The sequence below is a fragment of the Lepus europaeus genome, chromosome 1, assembly GCF_033115175.1.
Source record: "Lepus europaeus isolate LE1 chromosome 1, mLepTim1.pri, whole genome shotgun sequence".
Classification (NCBI taxonomy): domain Eukaryota; kingdom Metazoa; phylum Chordata; class Mammalia; order Lagomorpha; family Leporidae; genus Lepus; species Lepus europaeus.
The window spans coordinates 20,343,273-20,356,757 of NC_084827.1; the positions used below are offsets into that span (position 1 = coordinate 20,343,273).

The following is a 13,485-nucleotide window of genomic DNA, read 5'->3' on the forward strand; positions in this document are numbered from 1 at the left end:
AACCCTCCTCAGCATCCGAACTAACCCTGTGCTGGGAAGATGGGCAGGCCTTTGGGGAGCAAGGCAGTCCCTGGGGAGGGGGGAGACTGTTTTCTTCATGGAGCAGTGAATGAATTAATGTTTAATGAGGGCAATTAAAGCAGCTGCGTGAAACCCAGGAGAGGAGAGAGGTGAGGTGAGGCAGGGGGAAGGGGGCAGGAACTGACATGCAAGGGGCACTGGGAGGCGACCCCAGCAGGAAGCGACCTCTGAGAAGGGGCACCAGAGGGGGTGCTGTCAGACCCCAGAACCCAGTGGCACCCCCACAGGGGCTCAAAGCTCAGACCCCAGAACCCACTGGCACCCCCACAGGGGCTCAAAGCCTCCTGGGTCACCTCTGCTTACGACCTCAGTGCCAGAACCCTGGCCCCACACCTGGCACCACCTCGGCTCCTGCGAGAGAGCAACCTTAGGGCTGGGGCCCCTGTGAGGCTGATCTCTCCCACCACAGCATGGCAGTGGCTTGAGATAAAGTCCTTCTTGGATTTCCTCCTGACCTTTTTTCTTCCCCTGCTAAAGGGGCCTGTAATAGCCTTTGCTGCCAAATGTAAAAAATTTGTATTAATTTAAATGGCTTCAAGCTCGATTAAGCAATAAAATGAATGTCTAAATACCTGGGACTTCTCGAAGCCAGGGCCTGGAGCCAGTGGCAGAGGGTTCGAAGGGATGAGGATGGGGAGTCATGCGATGCCCCAGAAGTAGACAGAGAAGGCGAGGGCGGCCGACAAGGAGAGGGGAGGAGAGAAGGGGCAGGACCCCGACTTCCTCCCACCATTGAACACATTTTTCTTAAACTTTCAAGTGGAAACACAGGCTCAGTAACGCCTGAAGTTGGAGTAGGGTCCAGAAGAGAATATGCAGAGTCTAGGACGTTAGAAAAAAGATCCCCTACAGGGCAGTGCAATTTATTGATTTTGTAAGTGGAGAAGGTAAGGCGTGCAGAAGAAGAGTGGAATTAGGAAGGCGCGGTGCTGACAGCAGAATCCAAGTTTCCCTACGCTGCCTTCCACAGGGAAAGCCTCCTCTGTGGAACTCCCCTGCCCCCCTTCCCGAGCTGTACCAGAAGAATCCTTCCTTCTACCAGCCCCACTGTGACACCCCTGCCTCGCTTCCCCCTGGGGCAGTGCCAGATCCCTCCTCCTCTGAGGACCCTCGACCTCAGGACTGGGTCACCCCAGTGCTTGCACTGCATGACTGTAGGTGATGACACAAGTTTCTCCTTCCTCTAATTCTGGCAACAAACTTACCAGAGGACCTCCATGTGTGGGGGAAATAAGGCAAGAAAGCAAAAAACAGTGCTGGCATTCCCTACTTCTGATGCACCTGGCCGTGGCCCAGAGTGTAGGAGCACCGTGGAGGCCTGGCTGCAGAAAGATGCAGCCCCCCAAAGCATGAGGGCTGGGGAAGGGGAAGGAGCTGTTAAACCTGCAGCGGATGGACAAGAATTGCCAAGGGCAACAGGACCCAGGGAAAGACCATCTCACGTTTGTCTTAATTTCCCAAGGTTTATCAAACATGTTAAGGCTAAGGAGCAGCAGGTCCGAGAGGAATTCTGGGGAGGCAGTAGGAAGAAGAGAGGGGGCTGCCTGCCTTGTGTTTGGAGGCCTATGAGACACATATGCAGTCAACGCTGGTTCCAGGCCCATCCCAGTCTCCACTCTGGGACCAAGCATCGTGCACAGTTTGAGCGGCCAAGTGTCCATCCCCCCCAAACTGAGGGCGGCTGCCCAGCTTGGAAACAGGCCTGGCAGACCCTTGAGGGGCTTGTGGTGGGTCAGTGTGGCTCTGGGCCTCAGGCTGCTGGGACTGTCGCAGGAACGTCGCAGCTGGGTTTCCTAGACAAGCGGGTGGCATACTGTCTCTCAGCCTGTCGAGTGCTGATGCTCAGACCACACTGCATGTGGCAAAACCCTAATTCACTCCTCTGTCGTCGCGGCCACAATGCAGACGCTCACCTCTCTCCAGGGCTCCCATTAAAGAGTGCCCAGCGACGAGAAGCCACACCTGCGGCCCGCACAGCCAGAGAGCAGCCAGGCTCTCCTTAGCAGGTGAGCAGTGGCTTCATAGCCAATGTCTCTCTGCTGGCGATCGATACGCTAACTTGGGCTTGACAAGTCCCTGGGCCTAGCCAGCCATGGAGGGAAGAAATCTCTGGCCTTGGGCACTGTGCTGCCACCAAATCCATCTCAGGTTGTAGAGGCAGATAAAGCCGTAGCCCGAGACGGGGGGGTTAGGGAGGGGCTCTGCTTCCCTTTATATTAGAGCTGTCAGTCACAGCAATTTCTCAAACAGAGGCCCCCACGGGAGCGGGGCGGGGGGGGGGGGGGAGGGGGCGGCTAGGCCACACTGTTCCTGTGGTCTCTTGGCTTCCAGCCTCTCCCACCACAGTCCTGCTGCATCCTGTGTGGACAGGCCTCATCCCTGGAGGCTTGCAGGGTGGCCTTTGCAGGCTCAGTGAGAACCACGGGAGTTGCAAGCAGAGCATTAAGGCAGCGAGCTCACAGGCCGGCTGGCTGTGTGATGACAGCTTTCGTCACAGTTCCTTTCCACAGGGGTTGCCAGGAATATGTGGCTCGTGTGTCAGATGATGTGGGCCCTGTCTGTATGAACTCTATTCTGTCAAAGATACACAGAGACACAATCCATTCTTGGTGTTCACAGCAGTTATAAAATGACCATGAACCCTCAATTAGTGAACACTGAACCACTGAGAAACAAAGAATTTGGACCCATGTAAGAGTCTCGTAGCAGTCAACATACAACTAAATGTGTTTCCGTATACAGAGAACTTGTTTTACATATGTTTTTGATTCACTAGCACTGAACTCACTGCCAATGACATGATAACTCATGCCTGAATACAGTTTATCTAACACATGTATTTTCTCTATGAGGCACAGCCAGACTTTCTGAGCTTAGAACACTAGCCAGTCCCTCAGGACGTCTGCAAGGGAACATTTTAAATTATAAAACCATCAACAAAAAGCCTCTACACACAATGCAAAAAACATGGCAGTGACCAGACTGCACAGATACCTGTTTACAGTAAAAGAGGTGAAACAAGAAGGCACCGTTGCCTTGTTCGATCGAAGGGGCACCTGCTCACCAGCTGACCCTTTGCACATCTGAAAACAACTGCAAAAGCATCATGGATGGGCCGGCGCCACGGCTCACTAGGCTAATCCTCCACCTGCGGCGCCGGTAGCCTGGGTTCTAGTCCCGGTTGGGGCGCCGGATTCTGTCCCAGTTGCTCCTCTTCCAGTTAAGCTCTCTGCTGTGGCCTGGGAAGGCAGTGGAGGATGGCCCAAGTGCTTGGGCCCTACACCCACATGAGAGACCAGGAGGAAGCACCTGGTTCCTGGCTTTGGATCGGCGCAGCGTGCCGGCTGTAACACACTGGCCATAGCAGCCACTTGGGGGTTGAACCAATGGAAAAAGGAAGACCTTTGTCTCTCTCTCACTGTCAAACTCTGCCTGTCCAAAAAAAAAGCATCATGGTTGTTGGTTTTGGAGCCACATACAAATTTCAGTGAGTAGGTGAATTTGCACACTTGTTACCTGTGAATGACAGGAACTGGCAATGTATAGAAGGCACTATTTACCATTAGTTGCCCCTGTCTCAAACTGAACAAAGAAGGGGGAGTTCATTCTTGTCAAATACACAAGAAACCTCTTCTCCAACTGGCAATCACCAGCATTAAATCACCAGATATGAGTGGGGCTGGTGTTGTGGTACAGTGGGTTGAGCCGTGGCTTGCAACACTGACATCCCATATGGGTACCAGCTCGAGTCCTGGCTGCCCTACTTCCCATCCAACTCTCTGCTGGTGCCCCTGGGAAAGTATCGGATGATGGCCCAGGTACTTGGGCCTCTGCCATTTATATGGTAGACCCAGATGAAGCTCCCCAGTTGTTGTGGCCATTTAGGAAGTAAACCAGTGGATGGAAGATCTCTCTCCCTCTCTGTAAGTTTGTCTTCCAAATACATAAAATAAATCTTTTTTTTTTAAATAACTACAAGAAACAAAAACTTCAATGCTCATGATAAGCCATATTTTTAAAAAATGAGATTTTATTGATGGGATGTGATATAAATTGTAAAGTACTATATGATGTAGCTACCTGCAGCTCTTTGTATCTTAGAGGGTTTCAGGAAGATAGCCGGACTCAACAGCTTCTGCAGAGGCCTCCCGAAACAGCAGGTGACACCAGGAGTTCGGGCCTTGGGTGACTAGCATGGGCTGCCAGGCGGCTGAGAGCAGGCTTCAGTCCCATGTGGCATTTGGTGTGTACACACATTTGGGCGGATATGGCCTTGAGGGTCCCAGAGTATGTGTGTGCAGCTTCAAGGGCCAGATGGCAGCTCCTCTCTGTCTAGTGTACATGCCCAAGCTGAGACCTGGGAAGACACAAGGCACCGGGGGAGGGAGCAGACTCCCACGAGACTGTGTGAAGGGGCAGGGTGGTCTTGCAGGGAAGGAAGTGGTTCAGATAGGGGCGGGGGGCTCAGTGGCTGAAGGTCAGCCGTGAGCTCAGGTGCTGAGGGACCGCGGTGCTGCCGTGTTGGTCTGCCAGCAGCTCCTGCCCTCTGCTCTTGGAGCCCCCAGGGCCTGTGGGAATTCCGCAGCTGCTGCACACCTGGGCTGCACTAGCGTGAGCTGTGCTCGCCCAGCTTCAAAGCCACTCTCCACGAAGCCTTCCTGGACCGCTAGCCTGCAGTGGAGACCCCTTTCCCTTGGCATTGAGGGGGTAGCGGGGGCAACGGACAGCGCTGAGGAGCGTGGACTATGGAGTCACATGGCCGGAGTTCCCATCCGGCTACCTCCTCGTGAACTTCCGTGCCTCTGTTTACTGTGCTGTAAAAGTGGCCTTGCAACACTACTGCACAGGATCGGTGGAGATGACTGACTGAGCTTCCTGTGTGGCACACACATGCTACATCGTGATCATCATCACCACCACCAGCAATGACATCCATCCCTGTAGGGGCAGTGGTTTTACTTCACGTCTTACGTCTCCCACTAGACAGTCAGCCCCTGAGGAAGGAGGCTTGTTTTGTTCTCCAGGTCTCCTCCACAATGACTGCGGTCCCAGAGACTCAGAGTCCTGCTCCAGCTGAGGGTTTCTGGGCAGCTCTCCCAGGCTGTGCCCTAAGTGTGCAAGGAGGAGAGGGTCCTGTGGACTGGGTGAAGTAAACCTGCTTCCTTGCCCCGTCGACAAATGCCAGCAGCTTGCAGGTTGGCCCTGTGCCTCTGGGACCGTTACACCCAGTAGCCATCCTGCCTGGCTGTGCACAGGAGTCTCATCAGACACCAATAATCCCTGCGTACCTACCCCACCCTGAAGAGCGTTCACCTGAAGTGCTCACACAAACTCCAGGAGCACAGCTAAGGCACGGGAGGGCTGACACCAGGAGCTCAGGTGTGTGGCTGTGCCCACACCCACCTGAACGACAGATGCTTTTCTGCCCGGTGCTAGGCTCTTTCCTCACCACATACCCAGCCGAGTGAGTGCCACTAGGTGGCCACACCCAGCGGATGGCTGGACCTGGCCTGCACCTGGGCTGGGGCAGCCCGCGGGCCCTGCCCCGCTGCTGCACAGTGGGACACGTCTTCCTGCTCCCAAGCACATTCATGTGCCACTAATGAAATTGTTCTGGCTTATTTACCAAATTAATACAAACGGCACAGGCTGTTAATTTGCATGTCTCCTAATTACCAAGGCTCTGCGTGCCCAGGCTACGCACACCTCAGTGCCCACCCAGCTGGGCTGTGGTCTCCTCCTTCCTGGTTGAGGGTGGGGGAGGAGGAGAGGGAAGGCAGAAGGAAAAAGAAAAGACAGCAACCACCAGCTCCATGGCTGGCAGCGGGAGGGGAGACGGTGGGGCCAGGGGTTTGTGCCCCTTTCTCACTGACCTCAGAGCCCCTGCCCCGCCCCTAAAATGTGACCCCTTCAACCGCCTGTCTGGATTCAGTCCAGCTCCTTACAAGAGAACAGAGGGGCTGGAGTCACTGTCCTGCCTGGGATGTGCTGCAGGGCCACGCGCGCGCTGGGGGGCTGTGGAGGGATGCAGAGGGAGGAAAAGAGGGAGGGGAGCCGGGCGAGGGCTGATGGCTTTATAAAATGTTGACACGCTCTCAGCTTCTCCTGGCTCGTCCCAGCCAATTAGCCTCCTCATTCTGCAATCTTTCCTAAAGACGTGTGTGTGTGTGTGTGTGTGTTTGGGGAGCAGGTGGGCCTGAGTATTTAGGAGCTCAGCTATCAAATCACAGAGCAAATTCCAACTGCCTGGTGGTGGCCGCGGGGTAATTTCTGCAGTGCCCATCCCAGGAGCCAAGTGATGCTCAAGGACTCTAGATAAGCAGAAGACCCAGAGTGCCTGCCCAGAGCCTCTTCAGGGTTGTGATGAGACAGTGGATGAGGGCAGAGAGAGAAAACCTACACTGGAGCTGCCTGCACTCAAAGCCTGGTTTAAGTAAGGCAGCCAGGAGCACCGAGGGTGAACAAATGAAAAAAATATAGAACAGGAGAACACACCAGGGGGTTGTCCCCTGGAATGGCCCAGGGCAGCCATAGCTGACAGCCATACACGGGATTCTAGGCAATGGGGGAGGGCAGGGAGTCTCCCCCCCCCCCCCCCGCCTCCCCAGTCTTTCCCTTCTGATTTGCCAGGAGGATGGGAAGAGGCACTACCTCCACCAAGTGCACGCTGCATTGTCGCTGTGTGCACAGCCTGAGGCAGCACAGGGAATTACTGAGGCTCAAGCAGCCTCAGCCCCAGGGATGGGGAGGCTGCACAGCGCCTGGAAAGGAGCTGCGGGGGATGTGCCCTGCTCAAGGGAGATGGCCCCGGCAGGGAGGACAGGGCCCCAGGCAGGAAGGAAGACTTCCCGCACAGAGTGGGGGTACTGTGGTGGGCTTCTGGTGGCAGAGCACGAGTACTGAGGGCTACCTCTGAGGAGGAGACAGCAGGAGCCCCAGTGGCGGCTTCGCAGGGAGAAGTCTGCACCCCTTAGCTCATGCAGTCTGGCCACAGCCCTGTTTCCAACACCCCCAAAGCCATCAGCCGCAAGCACTGTTGAGTCTTGGAACACAGAGCTGTGACCAGGCACTGGCTCCACTTCCTACTCAAGCGTGTGTCACCCCTGTCCCCCATGCCACGTAAGGTTCTCTCTGTTCTGATTTCCTGAGGCTGGGCTGGTGGGCGAGTGTCAGCCCTGGAGCCTGGGACTGGGATCGAGAGGAAGGAGCCCCTGGGAGAGAAGTGCAAGCAGGGTAGACCCACTTGCTGATCAGGTCCATAGCAACCTGGGCAGAGGGGAAGGTGGGAAAGGAGAAAAGAGGGGCCAAATAGTGACTCGAGGCACTCCTGCCCCTTTCCAACATGCCACCCCAACCACAGCTTTCTGGAAGGCTGGGCGTGGGGATCCAGAGTGCACAGAGCTAGGCGCTCCCGGGGCTGGTTTTCTACCAGCATGGAGGCTGGGAGGGAGGCTGAAGCAGCCACAGCAGAGCTGAGAACTCGAGGAGACACTTCGCCTCAACATAGTAGCAGTTTCACACAGTCGATTTGTCCCCTCCACTCCTGGCTGCGCACAGACAGACCAACTTCCTTCAGAGCCAATGAACATTAACACAATGCGATTAATAATGCAACGCCCAGGGAGCTGGGAGGCAGTGCCTACGAAATGCCTCCTGGGGCTCTTTAGCGTCAGCAGCAGTGGGGAGTGGGCAGGCAGCAGCATCTGGAGCGGCAGGGATGCCAGTGCCACCAGCGCCTCCGCTCTGAATTCCCCATCACCTCCAGACCAGATGACTCCAACCCACGGAGCGAAATGCTTTTCCAGAAAACCTCGTTCCTGACGTCTGAGCGCTGCTCCATGCCAAAGCCCCAGGAAGGCCTGGGAGTCAGGTCCAGGTTGGGGCACTGGCACGAGGGGCCAAGCAGCTCCCGGCCTGGGTGGTGAGCAGGATGGCTTAGCTGGACGCTCAAGGGCTTCTTCCTTGCTCGCTCTCCTTGAATGCCTTTTCCCTACTCCTGGGACCGAGGGGTGGGATGACGGGGTGGGGGCCGAGGGGGCGGCTTCTGGTCCTGCGTGAAGCGGAGGCAGCAGCCCCGGCGATCAGCATCACTGGAGTCTGCTGGGAAATGTAAACCTGCTGACTCCAGGCCTTTGCAAGCGGTAACACAGTTTACAAACTGACGCAATCTGTTCCTTTGGTGCAGACAATAAGGAAAGCAGACTGTTCATCTTCCCAGGAAAACCCCAGGCTGGAGGCTGGAGGCTGGAGGCTGGAGGGAGAGTTAACTCTCTTCCCTGAGGTTTGCGTAGGCAGTGTGGCAGAGGTGGGGCTTGGGTTTTGCTCCAGCCCTCGCCGAGGGCACCACGGCTGGAACCCTCTCCCGAATGTTTGCCGAGTCCCAGGCGGGCTCTGGGAGGCCTCCGGAAAGCCAGGCGCACCTGATTGGTCCAGCAGCTCCCCAGGCTCCTAGGCTGACGGGCGGGAGAACAGTCCTGGCCAAAAGGGAGCCCGGGCTGCATTCCAGCCACTGCCTCCCGCCACACAGCATTCTTTCCCCGACTCAGCCTGGGCCGGGGATCCAGCCTCTCAGCTTCAGGGCTAAACCTGGGCCCTGAAGGACTGAGCGTGGGTTGAGAAGAGAGTTGGCCTCTCCGTCAGGGGTGATCAGAGGCTGGATGATCTGTGGAGTAACAGTATGAGGTCATCAAATCTTGGAGCAGGCCTGGCCTGGGAGTAAACAAGCTCTCTCCAGTTGAGTCAAGTTCAAACGCCACTTACAGGCACCTGTCCCTCTCTCAGTGACCCCAGGCCTGTCCTGGGGACCAGAGCAGACCCTGTTCTGTGCGCTTTGCTCAGCTGGCCCCCAACCCCTGGGCTCATTTACTTGAATCGCTGTGGGTTACTATGGGCACCCACACGTTGCTGCTGGTAAGCATTAGCACCATGACGGCTTCTTTCCCTTCCAGCCATCCTGCTGAAAAAAGAACTGGATCTGGATCACTCCTCCTCCTGCTTCCCTGGGCACCTGTTGTAACAGTGACCTTCCATCGCTGCCTTTCCGACTTCCTTTCCTACCAGCGTTGGCCTCGTTGCCTACACACATCTTCCCCATTTTAGAAAACCTTACTTCGACATCACGTGCCATCAAGTCCACCTCTTTTCCTTCACCCAGAGAGCATTCTACACTTGCCCGGCCCCTCTCTCTCCTCCAGAAATACATCTGGTTACCACGGCCAGTGCCCCAAGGTCACTAAACTGCAAAGGTCACTCAAGAGCTCTTAATTGCCATTTTAATCATTTCTTCACAGATTTCATCATTTGTGACCTTTCAAACGGTCTCACAAAGCTAAGCACCCTCTTGCTTTTTTTCTTTTTCCTGAAAACTTTTTTTTGGCGATCTCTGTGATTCCCAGTCTTGGCTTTTTTCCCCGCTTTTCTGTTGTCTCAACTGTTAATTCTTCCCCCGCATCCTGGCCGTTGACTAGGGATGGTCCTGGACGCCATCCTCAGCTGCAGACAGTCCCCTGCACGCTGCCACGGAGCCGCAGGACCCCACACTGCTAACTCCAGCCCAGATCTCTCTTCTGAATTCAGCTCCACCAGGTAAATGTCAACCATGACGGGTCCAGTGCTCAACCTCATTCACCGTGAAGCCTGCATTTCTGCCTGCCCTTCCATGGCCTGGCGCTGGCACGCAGAGCATAGGCATGGTGCTGGGCTCCTGTGCGTTCACTCACAGCCAATCCCCAGCTCCCAGATGCCCCTGCAGTTTCTCTTGGATTCTTCCCCCTCCATTTTATCCTCAATGCCACTCCCTACATTCAGGACCTCACTTGACAACAGTTTCCCACTGGTGTTCCAGCCACCTTCTAATGCCCCTGCACAATTCTGGAAGTGTGGCTTATCACAGGCAGTGCAGCACAATGGTTAGAGGCAGGCACTGGAGCCAGAATACCTGGTTCAAGTCTTGTTCCACTAAAGTGCAGGACCTTGAATGGGTCACTTAACTTCTCTGGGTTTTAGGTTACCCCTATCTGTCAAATAGGTACCATACCAAAAGGTACCTCAAAGGGCATTGGCGGAGAGTAACTGAATGGGCTCAAGTTAAAGCATTTAAGAAGAGATTGGCAGACAGCAAGTTCTCAACAAATGATAACAAATATCAGTCAGTCCACTCAGCCTGCTGCTGAAATCCTTTCTTTGCTGGCGACAAAGGTCAAGTTCCTCAGCACAGCAGAGTATAAATGTCTCACAGCTGTGCTCTTACTGGCCTCATCTACCAGTCTGGCTCCTAAGTCACACCAAACACCCTGCAGCTCCATACATGATGCACACGCTCTTCCCTTAGCATAGAATGCACCTTCCTGTGGCTACACTCCTCCCAGTCTATTTGTGAAGACTGGGGACAGCCATGACCTCACTGGAAGCATTCTGTTTACGTAGGCAGGGCTCTTCCCACAACGCCACTGCTACAACAAGCATCCTGTAGTGCCATCTGGCCGGCACTCAGCAGGCAGACAATGGCACGCACAATGTCCAAGCTTCTCCAGATCATGTGCTATGCCCTGGGGGCAGGAAAGTTCCTGGGACCAAACATTGATTGATTTTGGGCAAACGGAGTGGCACCAACCTGACCTCTTTTCAGAAGCTCTCTGAGGTGAGAGGGCTGTCCCACAGCTGCCCTGTCGCTGCAAGCCTGCTCATAGGAGCCCCGAGGGGCAGAACCTGGCTTTGGTCAGTGCAGCCAGCCCTGATGACTCGAGGCAGCCCAGACATGGTGAGCAGAAGGGGCTGTTTCGCACTTGGCTTTGCCTGTGCTGAATATAACTGGAGCGAGGATGGAGTCCTCTATTTATCTAGGCATGAGTGCAGGCAGCAGCTGCAGATGCCTCCCTCTGGTCTCCTACACATCTACCACCTCCTGGCCACTGAGCCCTCACCAAGGAAGGGCTGGAGAGCAGAGGCTGATGGGAGATACGTAGAGAAGGGCCTAGGACAGGACTGGAGCTAACAAGAGCGATCAGAGGCAGGGAGGAGGCCAGAGGAGCCTTAAGGCCCGGGTCTCTGGATAGCACACTGGTGCCCAGCTAAATCCTCCCAGCAAGGGGTTAGGCAGTGCTGCTCCTGCCACAGTGGCCTCAGGGAACATACAAATATGAAGGCCAAGAAAGCCTAAAGCTGCAAGTCGCCTGCTGTGTGGGATGGTCTCAGGCCTTCTGAAGGAACATGGAAACCTTCGAGGAAAGGCAATGCTGCTGGGTCTGCAGGAATCTGGGCTTGGTTTGGGAAGCCAAGTCTTGGCTCAGTCACTTTATAGAGTGTTCAAGACTGGATGTGGCCATGGGGACCACAAATGCTGTGAGGACAGGAGTGTCCCACGTAGGGGGAGAAGGGGATATGGAGCTCCTTGACCACTGGCTGACTTGTTGGCATAAGGGAACAGACCCCAATCCCGCTTGCAGGCCAGAAAAACACAAACAAATTTTTCACACTTGCAGCTGGAGATCAGGCAACCTAACTTGTTTTGCTGAACCGAATGGAAGAAAAGGCAAACCATGGCAACACAAGTTCACGGCCATCGCTCCTGACTAATGGCAGGGCACCTGCATGGAAGGCAGAGCCGAAGGCACGGAGGGGAGTGACGAGCAGTGTCACCAGAGGGGACTCCCTCGCCCCCTCCTCTTCCCGTCTTTCTCATCATCAGGCCAACTACAATACCATCCCCTCCCGGGCTCCTATGAAGAAGGCCCTGCCCCTACTGGTGCACTCATCCCTACCCCCCCTTAAATCCAACCTGTCCCATATGCCCAGCAGGAAGCCCGGTACAGGCCTGCTCTCCTCACCAAGCTATGCACCGAGTACACAGGGAAGCCAGCCTTTACTGATCTGCACAAAGGCATCGCTGTAGGTTTATAGCAGCAGTTCAAACTATACTCCCGGACAGAGTCCCAGCCTCTTGTCTAACCTCATCAATGATCTTCTCAGGCCTGGGAGAGAAGAGATCTGGGCATTTTGGGAACCCTGCCCATGCCCGATGCAAGTGCCCAAACTGTTTAAAACCTAGTTTAACAACAAAGGAAAAAAATAACCTCCACTGAGATGATGCTGAGCCTGAGACTCCTTGGAGGCCGAACAGTGCCAGTGTGACAGGCCGCTTCGCATCCTTGCTGCCGCACACAGGACTGGGATCTTGCTCGTGCGGCTGATCTCTGTGGCCTCTCAGTAATGCAAAGAAAAGCCCATGGGTAAAAGCTACCCATTATAAGGTCTGAGCATGTACACATGGAATAAGGATAAATGCAGCCTGCCAGGACAGGCTGGCCCCTGCCCTCTCCTGTGTGTACAGGCTGGGCTTCCGCATTGCTGATGTTTTACCGCTGAGGACAATTAAAATATAGCATCACTTACATTCTCAGAGTGGAGCTCTATGTAGACCGTAAACCCTCCCGGAGTCCTAGCGCCCGCTGGAGTTCTGGGTTCCAGGCCAGCAGCCCTGCCCCCGCGGTCCTCGCCCATAGGAAGGGGAGCAGTGGTGAGCAGAGCACCGCGTTCTTTTCTCCTCCACTGTACCCCCTGCCCTGGCAGAAGCTCCTGACGCTCTTGTGGGCCTGGAGACCAGCTCCCGAACCTTCGCCAAGCACTGCAGTGGGGTCAGAGGCAAGGCAGGAAGAAATATTAGGGACACGATGGAACAGTGGTAGGAAGGGTCAGCAGATTGGCTGCTGACATGACTCTCCACCGATCTTCTCGACAGGAGCCAGGGTCCCATTCATCTCAATTATTTCCTCTTTCCCATCTCACCAAATGTCTCGACTACAGTTCACCGTAACAAGGTCCCGGGAGTCAGTGGGTGAGTCTCCCCAGCCCCTACAAATGCCCAGGCTGATTTCACCCTGTTTCTCAGGCAGGGGGAAGCAGAGGGGCCCTGGAGGCCTCACTGCCCTGCTCCACCTCCCAATTTTGTTGTGCAAAGTAGAGTTCCACCAAGACCTGCCAGGAGCTCCAGGTGAGGAGCCCCTGCCAAGACAGGCCTGCTCTGAAATGGAGAGCAAACGAAGATGCTCAGTGGCTGTGGTAATGATTTCGTAGAAGTCACAATTAAGCTTTCAAAGAGAGCACCATTTGATTCTGGAGAAGAACGGTGACCAACCCTCGCGTAAGCCTACGCACCTCTTCCGAGAGGGGTCACGTGGCCGCAGCCACTGCTGTCAACACGGCGTCTCCCACGGTGGACTTCCTGCCAGTGTGCCCTTGGCAAAAGCTCTGACTCCTGCCCCCACCCCGCCTCGCAGAGTAAATACCATTTAAGCAATCTGATTTCTTTTAAGGCTATCTGGGGGTGTTCTCAATTTGCCCGCTGCTCCTGAGCTGCTGCCTGGTGCCAGCGGGCAGGAAAATGCAGCGTGGGAAAGTTGGGAGCAG

General features: G+C 55.2%; 1 protein-coding gene across 1 annotated transcript in view; it reads right to left on the reverse strand.

The window, feature by feature from the left end:
• SND1 (staphylococcal nuclease and tudor domain containing 1) overlaps positions 1-13,485 on the reverse strand; it is a 409,440-nt gene that overhangs the window by 16,500 nt on the left and 379,455 nt on the right. The gene's annotated exons all lie outside the window — the stretch shown is intronic.